The following is a 15,551-nucleotide window of genomic DNA, read 5'->3' on the forward strand; positions in this document are numbered from 1 at the left end:
AAAGGGACACGGGTTAACCCCTTTTATACTGCCACTGACCCCGATCCATGAGGGAAAAACCCGGGTTTTTGCAGCAGTGTAAAAGGGGTATTATATTGTGCCAGAATATTCTGTCATACTTTACAATTGAAGTATTATGAAGTATTATGACTCGACGTTGACCCATTTCTGCATAAAATAAGATGGAATCCGTTCTTCCACCTGTGTTCCTCAGCATGCTATTTAAAATCTAAAAGAAAAACACAGTACCTATGCGTGATTTGTAATTTGTTACTATTTTGACATTTCAGTTTGACTTGCTGTCAGGAATTTAAAATAAAATGGTATGAATCACTCTTTGGTCAAAGCTATCAGCGAATGTCTGGTACAAAGCCCAGCTGACAGCCAAATCCTAGATTTTCAAAGAAAAAAATAACTTTTGAAGTTCAAAGCTTCATTTAGCTGCTGCAGAAGTGTTTGGGGGTCTCTAATTATGTAACACTTTAAATCACGCTCTCAGGAATCTGAGCAGGGTTTTCCCACATAAATTTGTCTTTTTGACTATTCTTAAATCACCGGCAAGTTCAAGGTTAAAATCACAGGATATTTTGTGCGTGTCTCATCTGACGTGATTATAAAACGTTTATTAATGTCAGTAAATATCTCAAAGTAAGCGAGTAAATTCTCTCTAATAGCATTTAACAGATTTTCTTCAAAATGGGAAATAAAATGCTGTGTGGTCTCGCCGTTTTGTGTACAACAACATCTGAAAAACGACATCTGATTCAGCAAATTGGGCAATATTCTTATAAACACAGCAATCAGTAGCAAGCAGATGTATTGGCCTGTCTCTGGCAAAGGTACTGCTGTGTTATTTAGTAATACAAGCGGACAAGTTGGATCAATATTGGTGTTTCCACAGTTGTAAACTATAAGTTTTTGCCGAAATAAAATCATCTGTTTTTGTTTTTTTGACTTGCTTTGATCCCTGCAAGCACAAACTTCTAGGAACTGGGGTTATTACATAGGAGGATATTCTGGCTGACTCGCAAGGCTGCAAATTTCGCAGCCTTGCGAGTCCACTAGCCCCCCTCCCCAGCACGACGCAATCCCCTGCAGGCATGCGTATGAATGTTTCGCATAAACATCCATTCGCAGTCTTGTGTGTGAGGACAAAATCATTCGATGTTGCCGACCATTGAATGATTTTGCAAGCGCTCGCAGATCGGATACACCTTTGTGATGTCTCAGATCTGCGGGCGCCCTGTGCGGGAAGCTGACATCAGCTGCTTGACCCCCTACACCCCCAGGGAATTACTGGGTGTTCCCCCGCCCCGCCGCCCCCCCACCTGCACTGTTGTGTGCAAGCGCCCGGCAAATAATCTATTCACCGTGGCCGCTCAAACACAGCGGCTGCACGTGCGCTAAAATGACTATGCGGATGCACAGTCGCAAAAAATCGGTCCCCTGTGGGACCAATTCTATTAGTCACCCCCATGATCCGTATAAGGATAAGATAGAAATACTGTAAGCCTATATTTGAGCCTGAAGGTGGCCATACACTAATGCAAGAAGTCGCAGAAGTGTATGGCCATCCAACTGCACTTGAGTGATGTATTGCATGCAATTCCGTTCACCGCCACCGGGAGGGGGCCAAGTCAGAGGTCGGACAGGCAGCAGGACCGCAATTAGGAAAATAAAAATATATTTACTCCCAAAAACACATAGGTTCAGTTAAACCTTGTGTTTTTTCATTGCCGCACAACTAGGGCCGCATTACGGGATTTGGTTTCACCTGCCTGAGGCAGGTCAAACAATATCCCCGATAAGTGGGCGTGGACCTGCTTGTAGGGACTAATTGGGTACCAGACTATGGCTTCATTATAACAGCGCTTATTGTATTGTGTGTACATTAACACTATAGCCCATTTATAGTGTTATAACTTGTATCCATTGCTCTCGAACATCTTGTGAATATGAGCGTCTTCATTGGACCTTTAAAGCAGTCATGTCAATTGGTTCAGCTTTATTTTTTTACACTGCAATTCAGATTTCAGTTTGCACGCACCCCATCCAAATCTGCCGCTTTCTGCGCGTTACAACTGCCATACCTGTAGTGCGACATGGTTTTGCTTGCAAACATGACTTAAGCCCCATACACACTAGGCGATATTGCTCACAAGGGCCCTTATTCTGATCGGTGCGGATATTCCCGCTTGCGTACGGCCCGCCGATGTTTATCGTCTGCGCATGTGCAGAGGTCAATCTGCGCATGTGCAGGCGATTTCGCCGCATGGATTCTTTATACGCCACACAGGGGGCGTAGAGGGGCGTGAGGGGCTACTTAGCCTCATTACCCTATGCATACGCCCCCCGTTTCATGGGCGTTCCCATGCAAACGCGGGGCGTATGCATGGTAATGAGGCCGTGACGCGTGGGTACGGGGCGGGCATCTGACATCGCCGGATGTCAGCTGCCCGCCCCCATACATGATTTCACACGGACAAGTGTCCGTGTGGTCTTGTGTTGCGGGACCTGGTGGAGCGTGCGGCCCTGCATTCGATGTTCGACGACCATCGAATGCAGGGGCAGCTCCCAAGACGGAGGAGGCGTATCCCCGTCCAATTTCATGCGGATCACCACATATCCGCGTACGGACGGCAGGTGGCGATCCGTATGGAAGGCGGGGATTCGCCTGCACGGTTGCGGCCGCATATTCTGATCGGGCCGCACCGATCAGAATAAGGGCCAATATCACTCAGAAAGGGCTTGTGGTCAACATCTCCTAGTGTATTCACTCCTCGTCACTAACGATGCGTACTTCTGCGCATCGTTAACGACCCCCTCCCTCGTCCTGCATGTCTGGGCAAGGAAGATTTTCATTAACGAAGGCCATGCTGCAGTGGCAGCATGACCGTTGCTCCCTCCGCCACCCTCCTGCTGTCACTCACCTCAGAGCTGGCATCGGAAAGAGTGTATGCACTTACCGATGCCTGCCCCCCCCGCCGCCACCAATATCAGCTGGGGTACTGAAAAATACTATCCACAGTGCTGCACACTACCACTGGGCCCATCCAGCAAGCCTTGCTAATCAATAACCCCCCCCCCCCCCCTCCCCCTACACACACACACTCCCTCAGAACCCCTGTGCATAGCACTCATTTGCAGACAAAGCTGAAGTACAGATGGGGCTGGTTTCATCTTTGCAGGGCTGGCGTTTCTTAACGCCATCCCCGCCATCACGCCAGCCCCGCCAGGGGGTGCGCACGCATGAGACGCTCACGTGCCCCCTGGCTACGGATCCTGCCTCCGGTCCCTACCACCTCCCCCGCCTGTCGTTACAGGTACCCCTCACCACCCCGAGCGCCCCCTAACCCTGCCCGTCTCCCTGAAGCGGAGTCGGGCAGGGACGCGCAGCTTCCCCGCCGAGAGACTGGGACGCACGTGCGTGTGAGACGAACGCGCGTCCCAGTTCAGTGTAGCCCCTGTCCGCCGGTGCTCACCAGCGGGGAGGGTCTGGTGAGCCCCGGCCAAGAATGGCAGGGGCTCCATCTGTATATCCATGGCAATGCTGTGGCAGTAGCACAATGACATCACGTGAACAACACCTTGATGCAGGGGTTCCCTGAGTGATCTTAATTGTATCTTCTAAAATGTTATACATCATCAGTATTTAGTCATGTAAATGGAATTTAAATAAATCCTGTTTGGTGCTGACCTAAAGGGAGAACTAGAACGTTCCACTTTCAAATGTAAAAACTTCCCATGGTTAAAAATAGCAATAAACTATTTAATAACCATATTACAGCAACTCAAATAAAGAACCAAAACTGTTGAGGACACAAAGAGATCTTAGAACTGGTAATGTCTCCTTGGTTTAGTGGAGACATATTCATTTTCTGTACCTTGTCTTGCCTGGTGCCATCTCTAAGCTGCCAGCCTATGCTGTGAAAGCCATGGTGAAGGTGGTGTCACAAAACAGGGTATGAGAAGAGGGGCCGGCAGTGAGCGTAACTACAATTGAGGGCCTTATTCAGAGATATATACGTTAACTCAACATTGACACACATCTCTGACGGCTTGAGGTCAGCATATGGGCAGATGCCACACTCGCACACGGGCAGAACTGAGGGGTAGATGTATGAAGCAGTGATAAGGGGGGAAAAGTGATCCATAGGAGAAGTTGCCCATGGCAACCATCATCACTGTCCATACACACCCAGTGTCTATGGACCTTAACATCAGGGATGCCTACCCTCCCGGAATGGCCGGGAGTCTCCCGAAAATCAGGTCCCCCTCCCGGACCCCTGGAAAGGTGGGCAACCCTCCCGGATTCAGGGGGTCCCCCACTGCGCCTCCCGATCGCGGCCATCTTATCCCTACCTCAGCATTTAGATGCCGCAATCCGCGGGTCTCAGAGGAGGGGGCGAAGCTAAAATGGCACAATTGCTTCATGTTAGCCCCGCCCCCTCCACGGAGATCCGTGAATTTGCCATCATGGGGGCGGGGCTTAATGATGTCAGCTGCTGAAAGTCTCCTCTCCGGGCGTCTCCCGGAGAGGAGAATATAAAGTCGGCAACCCTGCTTAACATGCTGCATTTTGGTCAGTTTTTGACTCTCAGAGCAAATGTCCAGTGAGATATATGTATTGCTGGCGAATTGTTTTAGCAACTGGATATGTAAAATGCAGTTAGAGGATTTAGAGCAAAAGTCAGCTTACATGAAACAAAAAGAAAGATGAATGCTCTGCGGACAGGCGGCTGCCCAGCGCTGAGAAACAAACACAAATAAATGGATCCCTGATTTACAGCAGACCGAAGCCAGCCCCCCAGCTTAAACATAGCTTTAACCATACATTCCTAGCAAGTACTCAGACAAATGATGTGCTTTGATACTCTGCCAGGCCTCTATTATCTAATCTCAAGGTTTTTATATTCAGATTCTGACTTTTTTTTCTTTATCGACTCTTGGTGCCAAGTAAATAAAAGTCATGAGGTTACTTCTTTCCATGCAGAAACGAGGAAAGGTTCCTGTAAAGGTGTAAAGCATTGGGTATGTATAGGAGAACCATTCTGGAAATGCTGACAGTGGTATCCAGGGCCGCCACTAGGAATCGCGGTGCTCGGGACTGACCTTTAGTCCCCCCCCCCCAGTACCATTACGTCCGCCGCCACCCTCCGAGTACCATTACTAGCTGCGGCGGCGCATCTCCACGGGAGCGCACACTACACAGTGCAGCCTGCAGAGCGCCGAGCCCCTCTGTGTCCTAGGCTCGGCTCTCTGCAGGTTGCACTGTTTATTGTGCGTGCCTGGCTGGGGGGCCACCAGGTGGGGAAGGCGGTGTGCGGTCGTGGGGGTGGAGGGTGGCACCATGCCGTTGTCGCTGTGGGTGGCTGCCCGGGCCCCTCCAGAGGCTGGGGCCTGGGACAGCTGTACCCACAGCACCTACCTGTCGGCGGCCCTGGCAGTATCAGCAAGTTGTTTTAGTGCTGTACAGATTTTCTATTTCTCTAAGTAGAACACCTTTTACCTCCCCACTGTGGTCACATCCATTAGAAGTTATGTAACATTGTAGGTTACAGCACGCTTGGGGACAATGTAAACTGTAATGTTACATCACATTTACAGCTGCATAATGTGGCTAAAATGCAATCAGAGAGAATTCTATTGGGCCTACACACGCCACGATTCCCAGGCATTTTCTAAGTGATCTCGCTAGATCGCTTAGAAAATGCGACGGGCACAGAGTTTTCTTACGATGGGCACAGAGTATTCTTACGACTGGCACGGAGTATTCTGAAGGATCCGACTCACCTGGCTCAGAGATTGTTCACACTCTTGCCGTCCGGTAGGTGTTTTAGATGCCTTAAGGCTAAAACAGGTAGATTCAAAAATAGCTTTTTTCCAAGAGCCGTTGTGGTATTGAATTATTGTATCTGATATAGCAGGTTTTATCAATTGTAGTGTGGGGGAAATAGGTTTTATATATTGCTGTATACTATATTGTATCTGGCTAAACTGTATTTTGTTACTATGTTATGCATGGTAATAGCAATAAAGTGTATCGTATCGCAAAACACTGGCCCTGACAGATCGCTCAGCAGCACATCACTGTGCAGCGTGATCTGAGCGTTCTAAACAATCTAGAATCGCTCAGAATGCTCATCTCTTCATGTGTAGGTCCCTCTAGACACTCCAGGAGTCAGGGAGTTTCCTGCTATGTCAGGGAGATTGCTGCCATGTCTGGGAGATTTCTGCTTTATCAGGGAGTCATGGAGATTGCTGCTCTCTCAGGGAATCAGGAAGATTGCTGCTCTGTCATGGAATCAGGGAGATTGCTGCTATGTCAGGGAGTCAGGGAGATTGCTGCTCTGTCAGGGAGTCAGGGAGATTGCTGCTCTGTCAGGGAGTCAGGGAGATTGGTGCTCTGTCAGGGAGTCAGGGAGATTGCTGCTCTGTCAGGGAGTCAGGGAGATTGCTGCTCTGTCAGGGAGATTGCTGCTCTGTCAGGGAGTCAGGGAGATTGCTGGTATGTCAGGGAGTCAGGGAGATTGCTGATCTGTCAGGGAGTCAGGGAGATTGCTGCTATGTCAGGGAGTCAGGGAGATTGCTGCTCTGTTAGGGAATCAGGGAGATTGCTGTTATGTCAGGGAGTCTGCTGCTATGTCAGAGAGTCAGGGAGATTGCTGCTACGTCCGGGAGTCATGGAGATTGTTGCTACGTCCGGGAGTCAGGATGATTGCTGCTATGTCTGGGAGTCAGGGAGATTGCTGCTCTGTCAGGGAGTCAGGGAGACTGCTGCTCTGTCAGGGAGTCAGGGAGATTGCTGCTCTCTCAGGGAATCAGGGAGATTGCTGCTCTGTTAGGGAGTCACGGAGATTGCTGCTCTGTCAGGGAGTCAGGGAGATTGCTGCTCTGTCAGGGAGTCAGGAAGATTGCTGCTATCTCAGGGAGATTGCTGCTATCTCAGGGAGTCATGGAGATTGCTGCTATATCAGGGAGTCATGGAGATTGCTGCTATGTCAGGGAGTCAGGGAGATTGATGCTATGTCAGGGAGTCAGGGAGATTGCTGCTATGTCAGGGAGATCGCTGCTATATCAGGGAGTCAGGGAGATTGCTACTATTTCAGTGGGTCAGGGAGTTTGCTGCGATTTCAGGGACAGTTGGCACGTATGACGTTAGAGAACATTTACTTCACACAAAATATTTAAAATATGGAAGTCTGGAAAATGTGAAATGCTTATGAAAACAGAGACTTCCCACTAAGTTTTTGTTAATGGTTATATTTCCTTTTCCTACAATATTTATATATTCAGCAAACAGACCAAACAATGTCTACTGTTCTCAAACATCGGACAAGCTGATAATGAAATTGAATCTCTTTATATAACAATTAAAGCTCCATAATTAGCCTAGCTGAAACATTACATTACAACTCAGACCTGGCTGAATATCTATGAAAATGTGATTTTCAAATAATTACATAATTTCTAGTATACTAGTGTAGACAAGGTTTCATTTAAATGCATCATTGATAACTACAGTATTTTGCAGGGACAGTCCCACAGTTGAGATATGAGTCCACAGTTTATTCATATGTAAGTTGAGTTTAAAACAGTATTTGGCCGATTTCACCCGATCCCAAATCGTATGTATTTACTGTCCAGTGCGCATCGAACCTGCTGCCCATCCAAACTCGGGCCCCCTGCCGGCAGCGAGGAGCAGGGTCTCATGCGGTACATCGCATGTAAAAAGAGCGCATGCGATCCCGCCGGGGAGGTCCCAGGAAACTCAGCGGGGTCGGATGGCCAATACACTGTTGCGATACATTGCAGTAGTGTACGGAACCTTTATATTTGCACAAATATGGCAACATGTGGATGTGAAGCTCTTATCTGCAACTAATTACAGCACAGTGGTTGTGGGTTCGATTCCCACCATGGCCGTAACTGTGTGGCGTTTATATATTCACCCCGTACTTGCGTGGGTTTCCTCTAGGTACTTCAGTTTCCTCCCACAATCCAAAAATATACTGGTAGGCTAATTGGCTCCCAACAAATTAACCCTAGAATGTCTGTGTGTGCGTGTACATGTGGTAGGGAAAATAGATTGAAAGCTCCACTGGGGCAGGGACTGATGTGAATGTACAAATATCTCTGTAAAGCGCTGCAGAATATGTGAAATAATGAATATATTTATATTTCTGTTCATTGCTGCTTCAAAAGATAATAAGCAAGGTTCATAATGTCAATTGTATATGCTAAATAATAATTAAAACAACAGTGACATCTGCAGGCTAAACAAAGACATTTCAAGTACAACTGTTTAATGGTTACTGGTAAATTTCCTAAAGGTTCTAAAAGTCAAAAAAGAGATTATGTTGCCAATAGCAACCAATGAGAATCTGTCTGTCATTTCTCTACTGCATCCCAGAAAATGATAGATAGAATCTGACTGGGTGCTATGGGCAACATTACATTTTAGAAAATGAAACAAAAAAAACCACATAAATTGCTGCATTTTGTCAATGAAATAACCCTCTTCTGTACCAGTCTTGGTGCCTTTGTGACTGCGCTAGCTGGCTCCTGCGTGCACAGTGTGGAACCGAAAGCCAAGATATGGGCTCAAATAAATGTACAAAAACAAACAAAACTAATAAACATTAAAAATAATTATATGAATATAAATAAATATTAGGCTGCTAGCACTCTACAGAAAGTACATGCCATTCATGTCAGTTCCGGCCCCATTGGAGCTTACAGTCTACATTTTTACTAACACCCACGCACACACACACACACACACACACACACACACACACACACACACACACACACACACACAAAATTAATTTTGACAGAATAAACTTAACTTACACTAACAGTATTTTGGACGAAACCAATAGAAACTCTTCTAAACCACAGAGCCCTGCGATCAGGTTTACCCTGCCCAGCCACAGTGAAATACTGCCCTGTGCTTAGCAGAGCTTGCAAAAATTAGCTGGATCAGTAAATAGCCACTCACCATTGAATGTTTTCTTCAGTGTGCCCGGTCTGTGCGTATCCTAGGATATACCTGGTGGCTGCGATAGAAGCAGTCGGATCAGTTCCAGAGCTGACATCTAAAGCCTTCCCCTAAAACACCCGGCGTTTTTCCTAACATTCCCAGAAAATGTCCAGTTACCACCCACAAACGGCCATTTTATGTCAATCAACTTGCGTACGGCCAGCGATTAAATAAGTAGCAGGATTTTATCAGTTTGGCATCGCGCATGCTCGCTACGATCTGTATGCATACGCAGTTTATCGATAATCGTCCTGCGTATTCTTTAGTAGAACCCTTAAAAATAAGACCTATTGCCAGGAAATACTAATTGTTTCTTTATCTAGTCCAGGGATGGCGAACCTCCGGCCCTCCAGCTGGCTTGCCTTGTTACAGTTTTGCTATGTGGCCATGCTACACTTGCAGGGCATGCTGGGATGTGTAGTTCAACACAAGCTGGAGGGCCAAAGGTTGCCCATGCCTGATCTAGTCAGAGGTGGCACTTGGACTCACTTCTAATATCAGTATATTATTTATTATTTGCACAAAACTGAAGTGGAGGTAAATCTCTGCTATATTTTATCCTTTTCAATACCTCTCTAGGAGGGCAAATAAATATGGCTGCCGCAATGACCAAAGCACTCATTATGTTACTTTGTGGCAGAGGAGGGAAAAGGAGAGGTTGGATGTCACAGTTCATTGAGCAGCCATGGACTACATTTTCTGCTACCTAGGCACAGGCCATCACACTATGGCTACTTTATCCTTAAATTGATTTTTTTAAGATAAAAGAACGGACCACATTCAATAAATTTTTCTTAATGTATTGATAGGCTGCATTAATTGATGAGCTTGGTTTGGGTCACAGATGTTGCCCCAAATGGCAAAACCTACCATCAGAGACATAGATACACAAAAGACATGGCAGCTATCATGGACAGTTAATACACATCTGCCTGTTTTTATTTCGGTACAGGCAGCCAATGAGAATGATCCCACCCATTTATTTGGAAGTCTCCCTGGTGACTAAGTAGCCAGCGGGGAACTTGTGGTTCTGCGAGCCTGCATCCACCACTCCTTACATCTGGAAAATGTCAACATCAAACAGTCTGGCATGAGGAAAACAAATATTCTTTTGGCTCAAAGTCTGTTTTCTCCATCTTTTCCGGTATCTGTATGTAATAACCTAAAACATTGCAGGGTAAGCCAGGTGAATGGTTATTATGTGCTGTCTCCGGGCTATTTGGCCCTAATGAAGCAGATAAGACATCTTGCTTCACATGAATTGTTACCAGGGAGCTGCAGATGGCGCAGACAGCGGAATACTCATCCACGTGAAAAAACAACAACGGATTCTCCTGTTTTTTTAGGCTTGTTGAAAAAAAGCTGTATAGCTGATGTGTAGGTCACACCGCATCATTCAACCTCCATCATAAAAGGGACGGGAAGATGGTGCTCCAGGTTAGGAGTTTGGCTGGGGATGCACACGCAGTGATAATATACCCAGCAAAAACATCCCTCAGTAGCCAATAGAAAAGCAAATTCGGTATTATCCAACCTCTAGCAATTTCTAGTTAATGTAGAATGAAAACATTTATATAAGTAACAATGGGTGGGATGGAGACATAACCAGCAAATCATCTACAGCAGGGGTTCTCAAACTCGGTCCTCAGGACCCCACACAGTGCACGTTTTCCAGGTCACCTGACAGGTGCACAGGTTGCACTCATTATTGTAGTCAAATTTTAAAAGAGCCACAGGTGGAGCTAATTATTTCACGTGTGATTCTGTGAGGAGACCTGCAAAACATGCACTGTGTGGGGTCCTGAGGACCGAGTTTGAGAACCTGTGATCTACAGTATCCCTTGTAATGGGCTCCAACTACTGGATCTTTGGGTTAGATTTTCATGTCAGACAGTAATGAATACACCTGTGCACCACCTAGCAGATAGGGAAAACATACACTGTTAGGAAAACACTGGCTTAAATTGGAACACCTACATGTGGCTGGCTTAATTCTAGCCTGTATTCTAGGTGTATTGGATTAATGGAATGTTATGGCAAGCTTAATTATACCTACAGGGACATCTATTGGGCAGTTTTCCCACTGAAAGTGGTGTTTTTGTGCATCTTGAAAGCAAACTTAGGTAAGCTGTACTTGCTCCTGACCCCTGTATACATAAGCTAGCGACCCTACCCTGCTTCGCACGGGGTACATGCTTTCTACTAATGGTGAGGTTTGTAAAAAAAAAAATAGGAAATGAGTAACTTATCAAAAATTTGTATAGACAACATTTGTCATTTTTCATAATCACCATGCCCCTAAAATGTTACCAGGGCCTGGCCAGTCTCCCAGCAGCACTGATTGCTGTGTTATACCCCTTTTATACCAAAACGCTGTGTCACACCCGGGTTTTTGGACCCAGCTTCAGGCCGGGTGAGACCCGGCATTTGTGCCATTTTACACCAGTGTTCTGCCCCCACCCGGCACAGGCGGTTACTGAGCAGCCGCTTGGAGATGACATCATCTCCAAGCGCCGATCGCCGCCGCCGGAACCCGGACTGCTGCGCTGGGGGTAAGCCCAGCACTAAGGTAATCTGCTGGGCTGCCCCCAGCCCCCATGCAACCCCCAGCCCTTGTCCGGGAGGTGAATGGATGCCGCACACAGGCATCCATTCACCTACTCTGCTGCCGCAGCGCAGGCTGTCTATGCCCCCCCGTCCAACCTGTGGACGCTGCGGTCCACAGGTTGCACGTCCCCCATTGATGTAAATGGGAGCCGGAACGGATCACCCGGCGTACCCATTTACATCGCCCTCTACCCAGGTCCTAGCCGTGTTCTACCCAGGTCAGGACCGTCCTGTGTAAAGGGACACGGCGTGTCCCATTTACACCTCTGCTGACCCGGGTTTGACCCGCCGAAGACCCGGGGATTTGCGGCGGTGTAAAAGGGGTATAAATGGATGTGCAGCCCAGCGGCGACGTTTCCAGTCACTTAATTTGCATAGTGCATGCTGAATGGTTGATACTGATAAACTCATTTTGCTATGCTCCCATAGGGGATAGGGCGATGGTGAATATATGTAAGCCTTCTGGGAAAACCGCAGTAGCCAATAGAGAAAAACGCACAAAAATGCGCCCATCGGTTTTCCAGATTACCGCATTCAGGACAGACAGACAGACTCGCTTCATGGACTTTGATTTTCACTATGTAAGGATGAGTATATCTTTCCTACATGACGCATTTCCCTTAGTACTTACTGTATTGAACAACTGCTAAACAAGAAGCTGAAACTGGTCATTTAGCAGCAGATTATGCTTAGTGCACACATTCTAAGCCTGATGTAGATGCATGTACACTTCATTATACATGCAGATGCCCAGCGGGCAGGCACCCCCGACTAGTGCCATCACCTAGCACCCTTTTCCCTGGTCACATGTTAGCTAGCCCCACATACTTATCTATTGGGATGCTGGCTGTCAGTATTCCAGCCTTGGCATCCTGATCTATTCAGAGTTCTAACACCGGCCTTCTGAGGGCAGTCAGGATGTCGGCATCAGTATATTAAATGTCGGTATCCTGTTCACCAGGATGTTAACCGCCTCCATATACAATTAGATGTGCACATCGTACATCATATTGTCATATGCGTTAGTACCAAGGATCTCACTGTTCAACAGGCCTCAAATCATCCCATCTTCTAAAGAAGTCCAGTGAAGGTGTTGACCATACCAATTAGATTCTAGCGACCTTTCTATAGAATTTTTAGATATCTAGAATCTCTTCTTGTCATCTATAGAATGTATGATTAGTCTCCCCCTGGGTCAGAACTGTCCCAGATCATATTCATTATAGGTAAGGTGCCCACACACGGTAAAGGCCCCCATACACTAGTCCGACTTGTCCTAAGTTTTCCCTTGAAAGCCCACCCTGGCAGCTCCCCGGGAGGCTGCTTACAATTTGGCACTTGATGTGCCAAATTATACATGCAATAAATCGCATGTGATTTATTGCATGTATATCCCAGTGTTTTCAAATTTAGCAGCGCTTCCTGCTCCGCCGCCCAGAAAATAGTGCTACTTAGTTCCCAGCCACCACACGGACGTCTTTGACTTACTGCCCAACGCCGCAGGGACCCCGCTGTCTGCCCCATGCCGCACGGAGCCCGCTGCCCGTACGCTGCTTCCCAGCCACCGCTGCTGCACATAGGTCTGTAACAGCAGTGCTTCATCGCGGTCACACACCTATGGATCGGAACCAACACATCGCGGGTGCTAAAAAGCACCCGCGATGTGCCGCTGATGGGTCTGATCCGACAGATTGTACCTGCAGCAGGTTCAATCTGTGGGGTCTGACCCAATGGGCACGGGAACACGCATCGGGTTGGATGAGGTGTCAAACACATCCTATTTGGGCCGATTTCTCGGCCCGATCTGTCTGGGTCTGGCGAAATTGTCCCATATCGGACAAGTGTATGGGCACCTTAAGATTTTATGAACAATCCAATGTCTTTCTAATTTCCTTTGAAATCCAGAACACTCCTAGCCAAAAGAGATCATGTCCACACACAGGGTGGATGGGTCATTTAACAACTGAAAATCATATTAGCACATCGTTCATCATCACTAGTTGTGTGCCAAATCATGCATGACCGGTCCTTATCTTTCCGCCTGTCAAAGGGATCAGTGAAAGAAGACAAACAACCGTCGAGTGGGCACATTGGATCGTTATCATGTTCACACACGGAAAGTTTACAAACGATTGGTCGTTCCAATTGGTCAAAAACGTCATAGCATTTTAAAAAATCTTACTGTGTGTGGGCACCTCTACACTGAACATTGGAATGAGACCAGGTTCTGTGATAATTTAGCAACATGCCAGTACACATCCCACATTCATACAATGCACTTTTGTGACCGATGCCCTGGACCTGCTGAAGTACAGGGCTAGATTTAATAGGTTACATGTTATTTTATGAAACATAAATATAGTTGCGTTTTGTTAACTAACATAACAAAAGACTTCTGCATAATCCCATACCACCACATTACATTACAAATGCATGCCCCATTGCACACCATTGTTCGCGCATGTGCTGTAAGGGTTTACTAGACCCTAGCATGAGCAAAAGTAAAATAATCACTCAGCTGCACAACATCGGTACTGAGATCACCTCTGAATCAGGACCCAGGAACCATAATCATAGTTAGTGCACCTGCCCCTTCCCCTAACCACTTGAACATAATAGGGATTTCTCAGTATTGTACGGTATCGACAATTGGTCGACAGTCAAAAGGTCAACAGGATCAAAAGATCGACAGGGTCCAAAGGTCCACAGCCAAAATGTCAACAGGGTCTAAAGGTCGACAGTCAATAGGTTGACAGCCAAAAGGTCGACATTCATTTTTTAACAAAATGTTGAGCCAACATGTGCCGACAGGCAGTATTTCATGCCCTACACTAGGGCGTGGAGGGAGAATATAATAGTGTGCCGAGCGCAGCAAGGTGAGCATAGCGACTAATACACCCAAAAAAAACATGTCGACCTTTGGACCATGTCGACTGTTTCAATGGCGATCTTTTGACCATGTTGACCATTAGAGGTCAACCATATGACTGTAAACCTAGACACTGTAGCTCTAATATACCATAACCGTATTGTACACACCTGTTTCTTGTTGTGCATGTGTTTGCAGTGAATGCGTGCATGTGTGTAGGGCGTGGGGGTGTGTTTCTTTCCCATAACAGCTTATCATAAGCTGTGTACACACAGGGGAGATATATTGCTCAGTGTCTCCTGTTTATCAGCAACCAGAGATGGTCGCTGATGAACAGGAGACTCTGCCGGGGAAGAGGCAGGGAAACAGCTGATCGCTGGAGCAAGCTCCTGCGACCAGCGACCATCAGAGGCTGCACACGGGAGCGCGCACCTGGCAATTTATCGCCGACAGCACACACAAATCGCTGGTAATATGGTCACAGCGATATGTGCTGAAATTGCACCCGTGTGTACACAGCTTTATATATTGTGGGATCACATTTTCCATACCGGCTTCTGTAACCTCCACAGACACCTCCACAGCCCCTCGGCAATGAGTTAACATTGCCACATCCTATTCACTGAAACACTAATGACTGCTCGTCTTTATGAAAACAATTATGTAAGAGCAAATGAAGCCAATCCCTTTATATAAGGGTTATATATATATATATATATATATTCCAGAGTGTCATTGTGATAACCCTGCTACTGATTGTCAACACAATGTACTAACACAGAGAGGTTGCTATGGAGATGAATTTGTTTGGGTTTTATTTTCCCTATAACCTCACTCTGTCCTCGCTGACTGCAGCCAGCATATCAATGATGGGACCGCTGCCAGCACAATATCACTGTAGTTCATCCATACCGGAGCCTTGTGCTGAGGGTCAGTGAGACTGGCACAAGGGTTTTCCCACCCCCTGTGCTGAGCCAGTTTAGTCACTTTTCTAAGCTGGTTACAGTCCAACATCAATATAAGTCATTA

At 46.8% G+C, this 15,551-nt stretch overlaps 1 protein-coding gene across 1 annotated transcript in view; it reads right to left on the reverse strand.

Moving 5' to 3' along the window:
* ARHGEF3 (Rho guanine nucleotide exchange factor 3) overlaps positions 1-15,551 on the reverse strand; it is a 259,309-nt gene that overhangs the window by 196,226 nt on the left and 47,532 nt on the right. The window lies entirely within an intron of this gene.

Source organism: Crinia signifera, chromosome 8, assembly GCF_055691185.1.
Source record: "Crinia signifera chromosome 8, ASM5569118v1, whole genome shotgun sequence".
In the NCBI taxonomy this organism is placed as follows: domain Eukaryota; kingdom Metazoa; phylum Chordata; class Amphibia; order Anura; family Myobatrachidae; genus Crinia; species Crinia signifera.